This window comes from Bos taurus, chromosome 5 (genome assembly GCF_002263795.3).
Source record: "Bos taurus isolate L1 Dominette 01449 registration number 42190680 breed Hereford chromosome 5, ARS-UCD2.0, whole genome shotgun sequence".
In the NCBI taxonomy this organism is placed as follows: Eukaryota; Metazoa; Chordata; class Mammalia; order Artiodactyla; family Bovidae; genus Bos; species Bos taurus.
The window spans coordinates 83,997,960-84,013,394 of NC_037332.1; the positions used below are offsets into that span (position 1 = coordinate 83,997,960).

The 15,435-nt window shown below is 44.5% G+C and overlaps 2 protein-coding genes across 10 annotated transcripts in view; one reads left to right on the top strand and one right to left on the bottom strand.

Annotated features, from left to right (window-relative positions):
• Positions 1–7,555, bottom strand: part of RASSF8 (Ras association domain family member 8) — a 134,474-nt gene extending 126,919 nt beyond the window's left edge. For 4 of the 5 annotated variants that reach the window (XM_024991719.2, XM_024991718.2, XM_059886395.1 and 1 more), the window contains exon 1: positions 7,116–7,555. The gene's annotated coding sequence lies outside the window, so the exon portion shown is untranslated. Of the gene's footprint in view, positions 1–6,867; positions 6,969–7,115 lie in introns of those variants that run through there. The other variant, XM_005206936.5, reaches the window with a different exon arrangement.
• Positions 7,556–7,644: 89 nt separating this feature from the next.
• Positions 7,645–15,435, top strand: part of LMNTD1 (lamin tail domain containing 1) — a 489,613-nt gene continuing 481,822 nt past the window's right edge. For all 5 annotated transcript variants that reach the window (XM_059887032.1, XM_059887035.1, XM_059887034.1 and 2 more), the window contains exon 1: positions 7,645–8,185. The gene's annotated coding sequence lies outside the window, so the exon portion shown is untranslated. The remainder of the gene's footprint in view (positions 8,186–15,435) is intronic.

The following is a 15,435-nucleotide window of genomic DNA, read 5'->3' on the forward strand; positions in this document are numbered from 1 at the left end:
ACTTGGCAGGTGATGTAGCAGAAGTAGTAAACACAGACAACTCCTGTAAGAAGTAGGCTGTGAAAGGAGACAGAAGGAGCAGGAAAGTCAAGAGAGACTTGGGCATGTTCTTTCCAGGCTGAGGATAAGGAGCCAAGGAAAAGTGAGATAGAAATTTAATGAAGGACTTCCCTGGTGGTCCAGTGGCTGAGACTCTGTGCTCCCAATACAGGGGCCGGAGTTCAATCCCAGGTCAGGGAACTAGATCCCACAAGCCACAACTAAGACCTGGCACAGCCAAATAAATAAATGTTTTTTTAAAAAAAAGAAAGAAAAGAAAAAGAAATTCAATGAGTGGAAGGGTTACCAATAGAGAAGGCTGTGGGGATGGCTGCCTCCAGACTGTGGGGGTGGGGAGGGCCGCCCATGTCAACTAGCAAACTTTCTACTCCCACCCTGGATGATTGACACTGCCAGTGTTCTCTCTAACTCAGGTGCTCCCTGACCATCGATCTGGACAGGCTGCAGAGGACTTAGAACCAGGCCTCTCCAAAGAGCCCTGAGGCCTGTCCAGACCTCCAGTTCAGACAGAGTTCAGTAGAGCTGGGTGAGAGGGAAGGCGCCAACTCCTCACTGAGACACTTCACATACTTTCATTTCCACATACACACAGACATCTCTTTTATTCCAAACCAGCCCTGAGTGACAAATCAGTAGCCCCATTTAAAGACTGGGAGACATGAGGCTGGGCCAGTATCATACTTTTCTAAGGCTACCCAGGTCCAGCCTGGCTTTTAACTGAAGTGGTACTCTTTCCGACATGCATTGTATGTTATTACTCAGTAGAATATAACACGAGGAGCTGCCCTATGGCATCTTACTTAGTTCCCCGACCACAGATCAAACTCTTTTATATTGGAAGGCGCATTAACCACGCCCATCAGGGAAGTTCCCCTAACTTTTTCAATGTATAAACTTATATTTAGAAGAATAATGTAATCTTAAGTTATTTTTGATTTTCCAATATGAAAATTACTATTATTAAAAGATGAACATGATTTAGCACTCACAAGCCAATGACAGTAAATGAGAGTGACAAAATATATTGCCCACATGAATAAAACCTCATGGAAAACTATCAAAACTCTCTTGTTAAAACCTGTATTTTTATCTGATTTCTTATCAAAACAAAGAATAAAACATATACTTCTGAATGAGAAAATGCCTTTCTTCATGCATAAAACTTGGACAGCACTGGAGTTAAATGTAGTGAGATCTGTGATATATCTGAATGTGACCAAAAAAAAAAAAAATTTGCCAAAAATAAGTCTTCTAAATCCATAGCAAGGCTGTGAAATAAATAGGTAATAAATGCTATTGGTGCTAAAACGCTTTCGCCAACTTCAAGGTCATGCAGTTCAGTTCAGTTCAGTCGCTCAGTCGTGTCTGACTCTTTGCGACCCCATGAAACGCAGCACGCCAGGCCTCCCGGTCCATCACTAACTCCTGGAGTTTACCCAAACCCACGTCCATTGAGTCGGTGATGCCATCCAACCATCTCATCCTCTGTCATCCCCTTCTCCTCCTGCCCCCAATCTTTCCCAGCATCAGGGTCTTTTCCAATGAATCAGCTCTTCACATCAGGTGGCCAAAGTATTGGAGTTTCAGCTTCAACATCAGTCCTTCCAATGAACACCCAGGACTGATCTTTAGGATGGGCTGGTTGGATCTCCTTGCAGTCCAAGGGACTCTCAAGCGTCTTCTCCAACACCACAGTTCAAAAGCATCAGTTCTTTGGCACTCAGCTTTCTTTATAGTCCAACTCTCACATCCATACATGACCACTGGAAAAACCATAGCCTTGACTAGATGGACCTTTGTTGGCAAAGTAATGTCTCTGCTTTTTTTAATATGCTGTCTAGATTGGTCATAACTTTCCTTCTAAGGAGTAAGCATCTTTTAATTTCTTTGCTGCAATCACCATCTGCAGTGATTTTGGAGCCCAGAAAAATAAAGTCATGTTTACTGGCTACTCTGCATGACCTTTTCTGGGCTCCAAGGTCATGCAGAGTAGCCAGTAAATATGTATACACAAGGGCTTCAACAGTAACTTTCTTCTCCAGCACAGGGTGGCTGGAGGTCAAGTGGTGCGAATGGTAAAAAATCCTCTGCTAATTCAGGATTCACAGGTTCGATCCCTGGGTCAGGAAGATCCCCTGAGCAAGGGAATGGCAACCCACTCCGGTATTCTTGCCTGAAAAATCTCATGGACAGAGGAGCCTGGCAGGCTACCAATCCATGGGGTCGCAAAGAGTCAGACATGATTGAGTGTGTGCACACGACAGACACACACACACACACACACAGTGTGAGCATCCTGGGGCACAGAGCCTTCCCACAAAGGCATGTCACAGCATGCACCCCTCTTCAGACCCACTCCCAGTATTTTTATACAAGGAAAAGCAGGTCTAAATAAGGATCAAGGTGAGGAAAAGGGTCTGGCTACAGAGGGCATTTCTACTTGTCATGCCTTCCTGACTAGAAAATAAAAGATGGGAAAATGAGGGAACGACAAGAACAATCTCCTTGAGTGAAGCCCATGTATGAAAAGCTTAAGATATCTTTTCATGATGTTAACCAGGTAAACTACCCACTTCTCTTCCGTAAGAGCACCTAGCCCAGAGCTTGGCACATAACAGGAGGCTCAAAATGCTTTAATCTCCTTTGTTCTACTCTCCCCACCTGAGGGCATCCAGCTTTTAGGTGGCAAAAACTCAGGGTCCAAACCACAAAGACACAGAACATTTGGGGGAAAACTAGAGTTTGAGTGCAAAGAAATAAATCCTACAATCAACTCCTAAGTTCCCTGTACACTTGGTGACCTACCAGATACAAAATTGGGAAAGAACTGGAACTACTACATGCTGAGGGTGTGAGGGTAAGTCCTAAAAGGAAATCAAAGTTCTAAAAAACTAGTCAAAAGAACATGTGGGTGATTATGCAAGAAGTAGAGGCCAGAAACATTAATAAAGACATAAATACTTAAGAGTCATAGTGCATCAAGTGAATATTTTGTAAAGAGCAACCACATGACAAAAACACTCAAAGCTTTAAGCCTTCCTTGGCCTCGGAAAGTCATGGGACTTTTTTGGCTAGAATAAGGAATGCTTTAGAGAGAGGGGAAAAAGAACTTCCACACCTCTAGGTGGTTCCCATTTTTAAGCAACTACCTCTCTACCTTAACTAAATGGCCAAACGATACCTAGTTATTTATACAAGTTACAGCAAGAGCTGGACAGTATTGGCCATCTTCAAGTCTATAACTCTCCTTTTTCTACCAATTTGTCCTTCCTTCCTTTGAATTCGATCACCATGTAATCCACGGCTCCTGACTAACATGTTATATCACATGACATACAAAGTAATATGACATGGTAAGGTTTTTTCATCAGCACAGGATTACTGAAAGAAAAAAAAACAACCTAATCCCTTTAATGATGTACTTAGAAAAAAGGATTATCTACAGAAAATCACAAGAGTAACACTAATTAAACGGTGTCTCAGTTTATTTAGAGTTTTCCACAGAGCCTCAACGTATTCATTTTACCTGATATGTGCAAAGGTTATTTCACCGTATACATAAAACCAGCAAAGAAGGAATGTAGGAGATAACCAAGCCTGGCTTTTGTGTTAGGAGAAGTAGGTTTAACAGTGATAAAGAAGGCAATCAATACACAAATCACAACTTGTATTACTATCTTATTCATTACAATATTTATTAAGCATTTACTATACACACAAGAAGCACTGGTATCTATAGACTAGTGAATAAACCAGGCATTATTTCTGCTCTCAAAGGCATGAGAGAAACATGAGACAAATAATAATTATAAATTGTGGTAAGCATTAAGAAGGAAAAGCTGACTCTATGAGGGAGACAATAAAGGGGTTCTAAGTTGCATGACTTTAAGAGTGGCCTTCTCAGAGAAGACCTTTATAGAGGATACCAGAACCAGCATAGAGGATGCGAAATTCCTCGAGGGGGTGATCCTGAAACAGACCCCCAGCGGCAGCCCTAGCAGAGCTGGCTGTAGAGTTGGATCCTGTGGCTGACCAGAGACGATGATGGGGGATGCTGCCAAACCACACGTGACCTTGCAGATTTTATATTTTATCCCAAGAAGAGCTCTGCAGACTTTAAACAGCAAGTGACTTCTTTTTTCCCTTTCTGGCTGCTGGTGGGAAGAAGGGCTAGAAGGAGGGCAGAGCCTGAGTGGCAGATCTCTGCAGTGGGGAATGAGGATGGTGGCTTGAACTAAGATGGGAGCCCAATGGAGACTGAAAATCAGGTTTCAAAGAGATTATGCCAGAAAAAGTAGACAGGACTTTGTGACAAACTGGCTAGGTGGGGGTGACAGAACAAAAGATCTAGTGGAAGACGACTCCAGCCTGAGCCACTCATTAGGTAGATGAGATGAAAAACAGAGGAGGAACAGTCTGAAAAGTGGAGTAATCCTGAGCTTGGTTTTTGTTGCAGATGCTGCCCTTTATTGGTTACGATGTGTCAGGCATCACTTTTACTAATGATATCCCCATTTTACAGAAAGCAAACTGTAGCTCACAGATGTGGAAACAGCTGGGCCAAGCTTACTCAGCTGGAGTAACAAAGTTACACTTACCACCTGAGTCTGGCTGGCTGGCTATGGGATAAGTATTCTTTCCATATAGGGAGCTCTTGGAAACTACCTCTGCACTCTGAATTTTGAAATCTATTTAGGGTTGGAGCAAGCTAGCATTCTAGGAAAGTAAACAGGTGATATGATAGTTTTAAAATCCATATCCTCAGAGTCCTGCTGCACAATGCTTTCCTGTCTCACTCTCATCCCCGCTCCATTTCTACCTGCAAAGATTTTTGCAATGTTTTAAATGCTAGCAAGACATCTGGGACCTTAATGCCGTACAACAAACAAGCAAAGTCATTATTCCAGGAATCAACCATAATGAAAAGAGCAGTAATATTCAATGACGAACAATATTTTTACTCTCAAGTCATTGCCTATATCAACATAAGATAGACCAATTAATGAGTAAGAAACTCTCAAACCCTTATCATAGCTCAAAATGGCCAAAGCATTCAAGTCAAAAATTAACACAAGCCACGCAGCACAAAGGCTACAAGGCCAAGCATTGAGATTCACATTAAAAAATCGAAACCTTAATAAAAATAAAATTTTAGGCAAAAAGAAATGATACCACAACCTTATAATCTAAAATCTGCAATTCCCAAATATCTCAATCAAATGCCAAATTCAGGAAACATGTACCCTTGAAGCAATCTAAACATTTTCCCTTGTTTTTAACTGCTTTTCCCTGCAGCATGCTGACACTTCAGCAAACTGAAATGCCTTTCCTCTCTGCACAGTCTCATGATTTCCTCTCTCTCAGATGTCCCCCTTTAGCTACTGAAGCCCCCAAATTAGGCATCATCAATGAACCTGGAAAGAATTCAAAGCATTACTGCCAACTGTGTCTCTTATTGAGAGCACCAGTTTGAGACTCTTAAAAGAAGAGAAAATGAGGACAGGGAGATTTTTGGAACGTTTTTACCATCTACATTACAAATTTTATTTTTGTTGGGTCTGATCCTTCAAAAGAATAACCATCAAATCACATTTGGTCTTTAAGTGGGGGATGGTCACACGTAATGTTTATGGTTTGGTGACAGTTCCCCATGGGGATAAACATGATTAAAAGTCCAATTAATATGCCAGAGAGAAGATAACATCTCACACAGACCACCCTCCAAAACTACAGAGCTCTTCTCTGTCCTGCTTCCTGATTCTCGGGTCCATTCAGCACTTCCCCGCAGAGGGCTAGCTGGCATTCACTGCTGCCTCGCCCAGGCAAAGGATGGGATGCTGAAAATCCATCAAGAAAGCTTCCCATTTTTCTGTTCCTTCACAACATGACTGCCAACTCTTGGCAGACCAGACATGAGACAGACTTAAGAAAAAAGAAAATAAATAGCAAAAATAAAAGACTACCTGGGGCCTCCTACCAGAATGGGTAGTTAATCCAATCGACACAAAATTAGAGATCTATACATATTTAAAGGGGCTTCCTGCAGACAAAACAGATCTGACGAAGAACTGCTGAGCCACATTATACTGGAAAACCCATAAATGTTCGTCCTCGCTGTCACCAGGCTGGAGGGTTAAAAACAAAAACAAAACCCAAAAATGCAATGCTTCCATGTATTGACTGCGCTAACCTGACGGGTTTAAGTCAGCTATGAAACGTGCCCTGCATCTACTTCCCGTCTGAATGCCTAAAGATCAGTTGACAATTACACCCGACGCTTGCAGTGCTCAAGATGCCGTTTGATGCTGAGAAAGTAGTGGTCTAGCAACCCCAGGCGGCTCTAGGATGCTACAATAACAACGCAACACTCGATTAGGAGTCCAGGTTCTCGGGTTGTAAGACACTGTCCTACCCGTGGACCTCACATTCAAAGCTCACGTCCCTTCAGGTTCAATCTTACTAAGCTTTCCGCGACGAATCCTCTCAAAGTTTCTAGTTGAAAAAACGGAATTACTTTGAAAGTCCCCTCATCTGGACTCCCCTCCCCGGACGGGTTGGAGGCAAGCGGGAATAGGAACAGAGGATGGTTAATTGTTCAAACAACATTTAAAAACCTGTAAACCAATCATCGTTTTAGAGGAAAGAAAGAAGCTTTCACCAAGCCGACGCTGGGCAAGCGAGCATCCGATTTCCATTCAGAGAGAAAAATATTAAAGAAGCCAGACATACGTTTCCCTTCCCAACAAAAGTGGCCTCTAAACTCCCCGGCCAAGGACACTGGGAGGAAACAGAGAGGCTGGGAACTACCTCGTTGTCTTGGTCAAGGCGCGGGTCTGCGGCGGAGAGAACGCGCAAAGGGGGAGACAGCAGGCAAAAGGTGAACCGCAGGAAGCCGGAGCCCGCGGCGGCGGCGGGGCTGGAGGTGATCGGGCGAGGAAACCCGAGGTGCAGAGAGAGGGGCGGGGAAGGGAGAGCCCAAAGGCTCCGGGAGGAGGAGGGAGGGGTCCCCGGACGCTGCCCAGAAATCGCGGCCGCCCAGTAAAGTTAATACTTACTCAGTTTCGCAACTGCGCCGCCCCCGCAGGCCGCCCCGCGGGGCCAGCTGGGGAGCTGGGGACGCGGCGGCGGCCGGAGCCCAGCGGCCGCCCAGCGCCGGTCCCCGGCCGCGCAGCTCCGCGCGCCTCGGTCCCCGGCGCTCCGCCGGCCGCCCGCCCCGCACCGGCGGGAGGCCCCGGCTTCGCGGCGCGCCCTCTCCGCGCACCTACGGGCCGGCGCTAGGTGAGCGCGGACGCCCCGGGCGGGGTGCCTGGGTGTGCGAGCGCGCGGATAGCCGCGGCGCCGCCGGCGGGAGCTGCTCCCAGCGCCGCGCAGATGGCCGCGAGCGGGCGGGCCGGTGAAGATCGGCTAACAGCTGGGCGCCGGGCGCGGTGAGGGGCGCCGGACGAGCGCGGGCGGCAGACTCGGCGGCCGGCTCGCTCTCGCGGCCGGTGCCTCTGGGCGGGGGGCCGGGCTGGGGGCCGGACCGGGCCGGGCGGCAGGCGACTCCGCCCCTTCGCCGGGCCGCGGGCCGAGCCCGCGAGAGCGGCGGCGCGGGGGCGCCCCCCTCGGCCGGGCGCTCGGGTTACAGCCGCCGCTCCCCGGCTGCCCCTCCCGCGCCTCGCCGGTTCGCCGGCGCCGGGAGAGACATTGTAACGGAACTGGGACGCCAGCGCTGCATTGTGGGATCTTTTAAAGCGGCGGGGAGCGCGGCCCGGCCGCTCGGGCCCCCGCCCCCTTCGCCGGCTCGGCCCCCGCGCCACCCGGCCCGCGACGCACCCCCGCCCACCGAGGCCCGGTGGGCCCGAGAGCCAGACACGGTGCCTCGCTGACTCTCACGGAGCAAAATCTTCCATCGCCCGGGGGTGAGACTTGTAAAACTGCCCTCCTCGGTCACCCCGGAAAGTAGGAGGCTTTTTCTGCAGACTCTGTTAGAAAAAAAGAAAGAAAAAAAAAAGGGCCCTTCCATCCCCCCAGGACTGAGGGTCTGAATTGCTTTTCATCTGGAGTGGCATGATTCAGCGACCCCCTTCTCAGCAGCAGGCAATGACAGAGACAGGAGACGAAAAACACAGCGAATGAATCAGACGTGAGTAACCAAGTTTAGAAAGAGCTGGGCTCAGATTCAGAAAACCGCTCCCCCACCCTACCCCAGCCCCTACACACGTCTACCTTTGAATAGAGCACATCGTCGAGGAAGGAGAGCGGTGTTTTTATTTGGAAACGCACATGTATGTGTCGTCTTCACAGTTCCACCTCTTTTCTATGGCATGCGGTTACTCTAGTCACCGGACAAAATTCGGTCTTCGGTTCAGACTTGTAGTCACACAAGCTCACAACTCAGGAAGGGCTTTCAGTTTGGAGGGAGATGGTATGAGAATAGATGATGAATGAGACGCAAGGAAGCATTCCGAAGATCAAGTGTCCCTTTTGATTCTCCAGACACTCGTTTTTTTGTTGGTTTTTTAATAAGTGAAACCGGGATGATTACATTTGAAGCACAGCTTGTGACCGCTCACCTTACTCAGGGCTTGACTTGTTTGGAGTTTGGGTTGGTAGACTTTTTGTTTCTTCCTCTTGTTTTTTTGACCTTTAGCTCTTGCACAGCTCATTAGTTCCTCTGCTTCGGAGGTGAACTGAGGAGAGAGATGGTAAGACTCAAATTTGGCTCATCAACAGTTGGAGGATTTGGGAACAAGAAGAGTTCTTTATGATTCAAGTGTAAAACCCAGGGGAACTTTTTAAAAGATGGAGGGCATTGGATCCTCTTCTCAGAGGAGTTTTCCAGCCTTAATATTAACATTTCTTAAGCTTTCATTCCCTTGTCAACCTTTCACTCCTCTGAATAACATCAGTCACTGCCTGATTGCCAAATATGATGGAAAAATTCAGCCCCCACGTGGCATTTGCCAGTGTGGACCCCTCCTTCTTTTGTAGAACCTGCCTCCCTTGTATTGCTGGAATAGTCGTCCTTCTTTTATGGAGGTCCTGAAACAGGGGTGAGTGATAACAGTATGGGGTGTGGTTATTGTTGAACCTGGGCTCCAGATCTTACCAAGTAGAAGAACCTTAATCTTGTTTCTGTTGATCACCAGGAGGGTGCTGACCTCGATTTTATCATTTGTCCAGAGGTGAATAAGTTGACTGACTCACGACAACCACCTTTCATACGACCAGCATGTAAATCAAGATGAAATTTATTATGATTGAGTAACTGTGTCCACTGTTTAAGAGAAGCACTTACTAGGATCCAGGAACCTGTTGAGGTGTCCTCATGCCCATTGTTGCCCTCTTGGTGGCTACAGATGCCAGTGAACTTACCACTGTCCAGCCTGGATAAACCGAGACAAGTCCCTTCCCTACCTTAGCCCCATGTGGTTAATTCATTCTTTGTTCAGTGTATAGTATAATTTGTTTTGAGCTTTCTTAGCTGTAAATCACATCCCTGTTAAGCCTTCCTGAGATCACACCAAATGTCCTTGGCAGGATTTGTAAACAACCCTTATTTCTGGTCTCTAATTATATTCCCTGAAAGTAACCTAACTCGAATAAGTGAGTATTCATGCACTTAAAGCCCTGTGACACAGTCAGATTTTATATGCAAGAGAAGAATCTAAGAGGGTGGATTCAGAAAAGAGGAGAATCCCAAGGGAGAGAGACATATGTCTCCTCTTTCCTGAATCAGTGCGAATGAACTAGTCAACAGCACCTAGAGTTACGTTGTATGTATTATTAGTTTCCTGCTGCTATCTGTAAACAAGTTAACCGCAAACTTAGAGGCTATAAGAATGTGTTATTACAGTGCCAGAGATCAGAAATCGCAAAATCAAAATGTGGGCTGTTGTTTGTCATGGAGGGTCTAGGGGAGAATCCACTTAGTTGCCTCTTCTAGTTTCTCCATCTCTTGGCTTATGGTCTCTTTCTCCATCTTCAAGGCCCCAGAATGGAATCATCAAATCTCTCTTTTATGACTTCTACTTCATGGTTAGGAAGACAGCTCTTTCTCTGGGCTAGGCAAAGAAAGTAGGAATTGATGTAGATACATTTCTAGCCATATATGTCATGAACTGAATTGAGTTATTTGCAGAAAGAAAAGATACTGTCTTCATTACTAGTAAAATTGTCATCTGAATAACTTTTTTGACTGTGTGGTTGCTAAAATGATGCCTCATTAATCCAATAAAACCTCTTTCCTTTTGGTGACCCATATAACTGAAACCCAAGGTGTTAACACGCTAAGTTCACATGTGCAATTCATGGAAATAAATTCCTTTCTCTGGAAATCCCTGGCAACTCTTTATTGTGTCTATGGAATCGTATCTAGGCCAGCATTTCCCAAACTGGTCCACCAGAACACCACCTTATAAGATGGGATGCTGGGAAGACAGTTGTACTGTGCTCAGATAAGGCCCATGAAACACAGTCGTGTCTATGGCTTAGGCCAGAAGAAGCTTGTCAGTGGGTCAGATCCATTAAGAGCCACGTGTCAGGAAGAAGTCCCAAGGGAGAAACAAACATTTTTGTCACGAAGAAAGTATGTGTGCTGGAAGGAGTGAATTGTGGACTCTAACTTAGACATTCCATTATTATCTAACTCCACTGTTTTTCCTTCTTTTCCCCTCCTTCGTTCCACACTCTTGTGTTTTACCCAGAGTAGTTTACAGCTGCCTAATCTCAACCAGTGGCTCAGGACCACTCCTCGGTTCTCCTACCATGTGACCCCGAAATTGCTTGTTTACCAGTGGAGCCTCCCTGTACTCCCCAGCCTTGCTCCCCCACCCTCTTCTTAAAGCCAGGGGCTATCTTGTATTTGTCCATGTATCCCCCGTACATGACACAGGCCTGGCTCAGACCGGGAGCTCAATTAATATGAGTTGAAATAACAGTGATATGAATGAATGACTGTATAAATGCAGTAAACTCATGTCACCTGCTCATGTTATATTTGCATTGGATCATCTTTCTAATGCATAACGAGCAGAGGGTTCCATTTCCTTAAGTAATAAACATAACAAAAGCATAATAAATATGGTATTGTGCTAGGTTCTGAGTTTACATAGATTGACATGACATAATCTCAGCCTTCTGTGAGCTCACAGTCCATCTGAGAGAAGCGGTTCTAAAAGAGGAGAAGAGGCAAGTAATGCTAGTTGCCTATCCCATTCTCTTTCTCCACTCCTTTCTTAGAAATAGAAACCTGATTTTGTGCTCAGTGAATTCTCTCTCACAGCCTTCCTTGCAGATAGGGGTTACTAAGTTTTGGCCCTGTGGACGGAAGGTGTTGTATGGGCCTTCCAGGAAAACTCATTTGTGTGTCCTTATTTATGAGCACGGCTGACTCAAGTGCTATTCTTGCCTAAAACACAGACGTGATAGCTGGAGTTACAACTCCAGTCTTGTGACATCAAGGCTACCTAGAGGCCTGAGGTCATCTACTAAAATTTGTACAAATGGGATCATTTAGAGTTTTTCAGACACTTACCAAGCCCGCATTTAGTCACGGTTACTGACAAGTTTAGAAGGAAAAAAAAAATCCCTCCTCTTCAGTATGTGTATAGAAAGCAATTAAATGTGGTTTTCTTTACCATTCCTAATGAATATCTTGTACACATACTGAAACACAGCAAAGATCTATAATTATTGTGATTTATTTGACCAACGTAAAGGGCCTTTTTAGAAACAACCAACAATTCTCAGATCTATAAGAATTTTTAATTTAATGATAGTTTCTTGTTTAAAAAAATAATAAAACATTTAGATACCAAATCATAAACAGCTCCTTAAAAGACCCTCTAATAATATGATGGGGCACATTATTATTTAATAAAATAATATATTTTATTAATCAGTGAAATGCAGTATGAAAAGAAAAAGCATAAACTATAAAAGGAAATTTTAACAGGGTATATCAAAAGGAATAAATGCAAATATATTTAGAAATAGGATTTAAAATGTGTTTGGCTTCTTATTTAGGTAGAAGTTTTTGAGAGGATAATCCCATGAATTTTCTTATTTTCCATTTTCTTATTTTTTTAATTATAGGCTAGAAGAGTGGATTTAGTCAGCTGAGACTAGCTCAACAAGAGCCTATACTGGGATTAGGATATTGGGGGAAAACAGTGAATGCGGTGCCTGATGTTATGAAGTTGTACCTTTGTAAATATGTGCAGTAAAATCTGAACTGTCTGACATTCTTTTAGCCTGAATGCCACACACCAACTCCCTCCATGTCTCCAGTGCTATAATTGGGGTTTATAATGATGATCTCATATGACTCTGAATTATAGCAGGAAGATTAAATTATCTTCTGCTTTGCCTTCATGTATTCAATTATATATTTTTATTAATTGCAAATTGGACATCTGATCTGTTTATAACACTGCTGGTTTAACCAGAGCCTCCTTATCAAGGACCCAGTCATGGACAATAATAGAGTTTATAGTTCCTGGAAAGGAAACAGCCCAACAATAAATTTAAAATGTGAAATTTATATGATCATAGTAAGAATAATTAGTATAAAATAATTTAGAATCATTCAGCAACATTTGAAAGAACTGTAACATGTATTGATTAATAATAAATGCTGCACATCCAATTCTTTTAACAAGTATAATCATATTCTGTAAGAAGAGAAAAATTAGAGTATGAACAAAATAAATCTTCATTTCAAATTTGGTAGAAGGTGGACTGTTAATGTTAGCAGAAGGGCAGATATTAGGTGTAGGCCCAGGAATAGGGAGCAGCAGAGGATGAGATGGTTGGATGGCATCACCAACTCAATGGCCATGAATTTGAGCAAACTCTGGGAGATAATGGAGGACAGAAGAGCCTGGCATGCTGCAGTCCATGGGGTGGCAAAGAGTGAGACACGACTTAGTAACTGACCATCGACAACTGGAATATTATACACTGAGTTGGATTACATGTTCCAATTTGGTTAGGGTCCTGTCAAGCTGTTCCTCTTCTTACCCTTGGTTTCCCTAGAGATGTATTGCTGTGGTGACAATAAAGATCCTCTAGTAAACACAAGATGAGCATGTATAGTATTAGATCAGGTTCTCTGAAAGTAGAGCCCGAGGCAGGGATTCTGTGCTTCAGAAGGAGCCCAGCTCCAGCACGATCCTATGGGGCAGTCTAGAGCAGGAACTGGGTTGCAGAGTTGGTCCCTTGGCCAAAGAGACTGGCCTTGTACACTCCTATTATCGGTCACTCATTGGCTGTGGGTTGGTGGTAACACCTAGGCATGGCACCTCCTATTCCCCAAGGGCAAAGAGGATTCTCTGAGAGGGAGGCACCTGCATTTAGTAACTGACACAGCCCGAGAAAGGGATCTGAGAAGGGTACCAGCAGTACCCACTAACAAATCAGAGCCCCACACCAACCCTTACTGATCCTGTAACAACTGAAGCATACTACTAAAAAGTTCCTTGGACGCCAAGTACCACATGTGACCACGTTTCTAAAGGAAGGTATGTTCAGAGCACAACTTAGAGTTGTGAAGAGCCAACTCACTCCCTCCTCACTTGCATGTAGTGCTAAGCAGGGGTGGATGATGGAGGCTGCAGGGACTGAGGTGAAGTGCCCAGCAAAGGAGGAGCAAAGGATGTTAGGAAAATGTAGGATAGCTCCAGACAGGCTGGGATGGGACAAGGGCGCCTTGGGTTAAGGCTTATGTCTGAGGCCCACTTGCCAAGCTCCCTCTTTCTTCCACTGCCCCTAGAAACGGTACTTGCCTATTTATCTTTCTTCCATCAATCCCTGAGCTGCACACCAGGGTTTCTATCTTCCCTGGCCACTGGAGCTGTACTTGCCTTTCTTCAAACAGCTTTTCCACTGCTCTTTTTTTTTTTTTTAATTAAAGTTGATTTGCAGTCTTGTGTTAGTTTTGGGTATATAGCCAAGTGATTCAGTTATATGTTCCTTTTCAGATTCTTATCCCTTTTTCCCACCACTCTTGATATAATAAACATTCAACTTCAGCTTCTCTGACATCCTATAATACTTTGACAGCTAAATATGATAGTGGACATGGGGAGATTTTTAATTTGTCAGTAAGTAAGTTGTGTCCCACTCTTTGTGACCCCATGGACTGCAGCATGGCAGGCTCCTCTGTCCTTCCCTGTCTCCCAGAGTTTGCTCACACTCATGTCCATTGAGTCGGTGATGCCATCCAACCATCTCATCCTCTGTCATCCCCTTCTCCTCCTGCCCTCAGTCTTTCCCAGCATCAGGATCTTTTCCAATAAGTCAGCTCTTCACATCAGGTGACCAAAGTATTAGAGCTTCAGCTTCAGCATCAGTCCTTCCAGTGAATATTGAGGATTGATTTCCTTTAGGTCTGACTAGTTTGATCTCCACGCAGTCCAAGGGACTCTGAAGAGTCTTCTCAGCACCATAGTTTGAAAGCATCCGTTCTTCAGCATTAAGCCTTCTTTATGGTTCAACTCTCACACCTGTACATGACTGCTGGAAAAAACTGTAGCTTTGACTAGATGGACTTTCGATGGCAAAGAGATGTCTCTACTTTTTAATACACTGTCTAGATTTGTCATAACTTTTCTTCCAAGGAGGAAGTGTTTTAGTTTCAGGGCTGCAGTCACTGTCAACAGTGATTTTGGAGCCCAAGAAAATAGTCTCTCACTGTTTCCACTGTTTCTCCATCTATTTGCCATGAAGTGATGGAACTGGATGCCATGATGTTCGTTTTTTGAATGTTGAGTTTGAAGCCAGCTTTTCACTCTCTTCTTTCACCTTTATAAAAAAAGACTCTTTAGTTCCTCTTCTCTTTCTGCCATTAGGGTGGTATCATCTGCATATCTGAGGTGATTGATATTTCTTCTTGCGCTCTTGATTCAGCTTGTGCTTCATCCAGCCCAGCATTTCTTATGATGTACTCCGGATATAAGTTAAATAAGCAGGGTGACAATATACAGCCTTGACATACTCCTTCCCAATTTGGAACCAGTCTGTTGTTCCATGTCCATTTCTAACTGTTGATTCTTGACCTGCATCCAGATTTCTCAGGAGGCAGGTCAGGTGATCTGGTATTCCCATCTCTTGAAGAATCTTCCACAGTCTGTTATGATCCACAGAAGCAAAGGCTTTAGCATAGTCAATGAAGCAGAAGTAGGTATTTTTATGAAATTCTCTTGCTTATTCTATGATTCAACGGATGTTGCCAATTTGATCTCTGGTTCCTCTGCCTTTTCTAAATCCAGCTTGTACATCTGGAAGTTCTCAGTTCACATGCTGTTGAAGCCTAACTTGAAAGATTTTGAGCATTACCTCGCTAGCATATGAAATGAGCACAATTGTACAATAGTTTGAATATTTATCCAT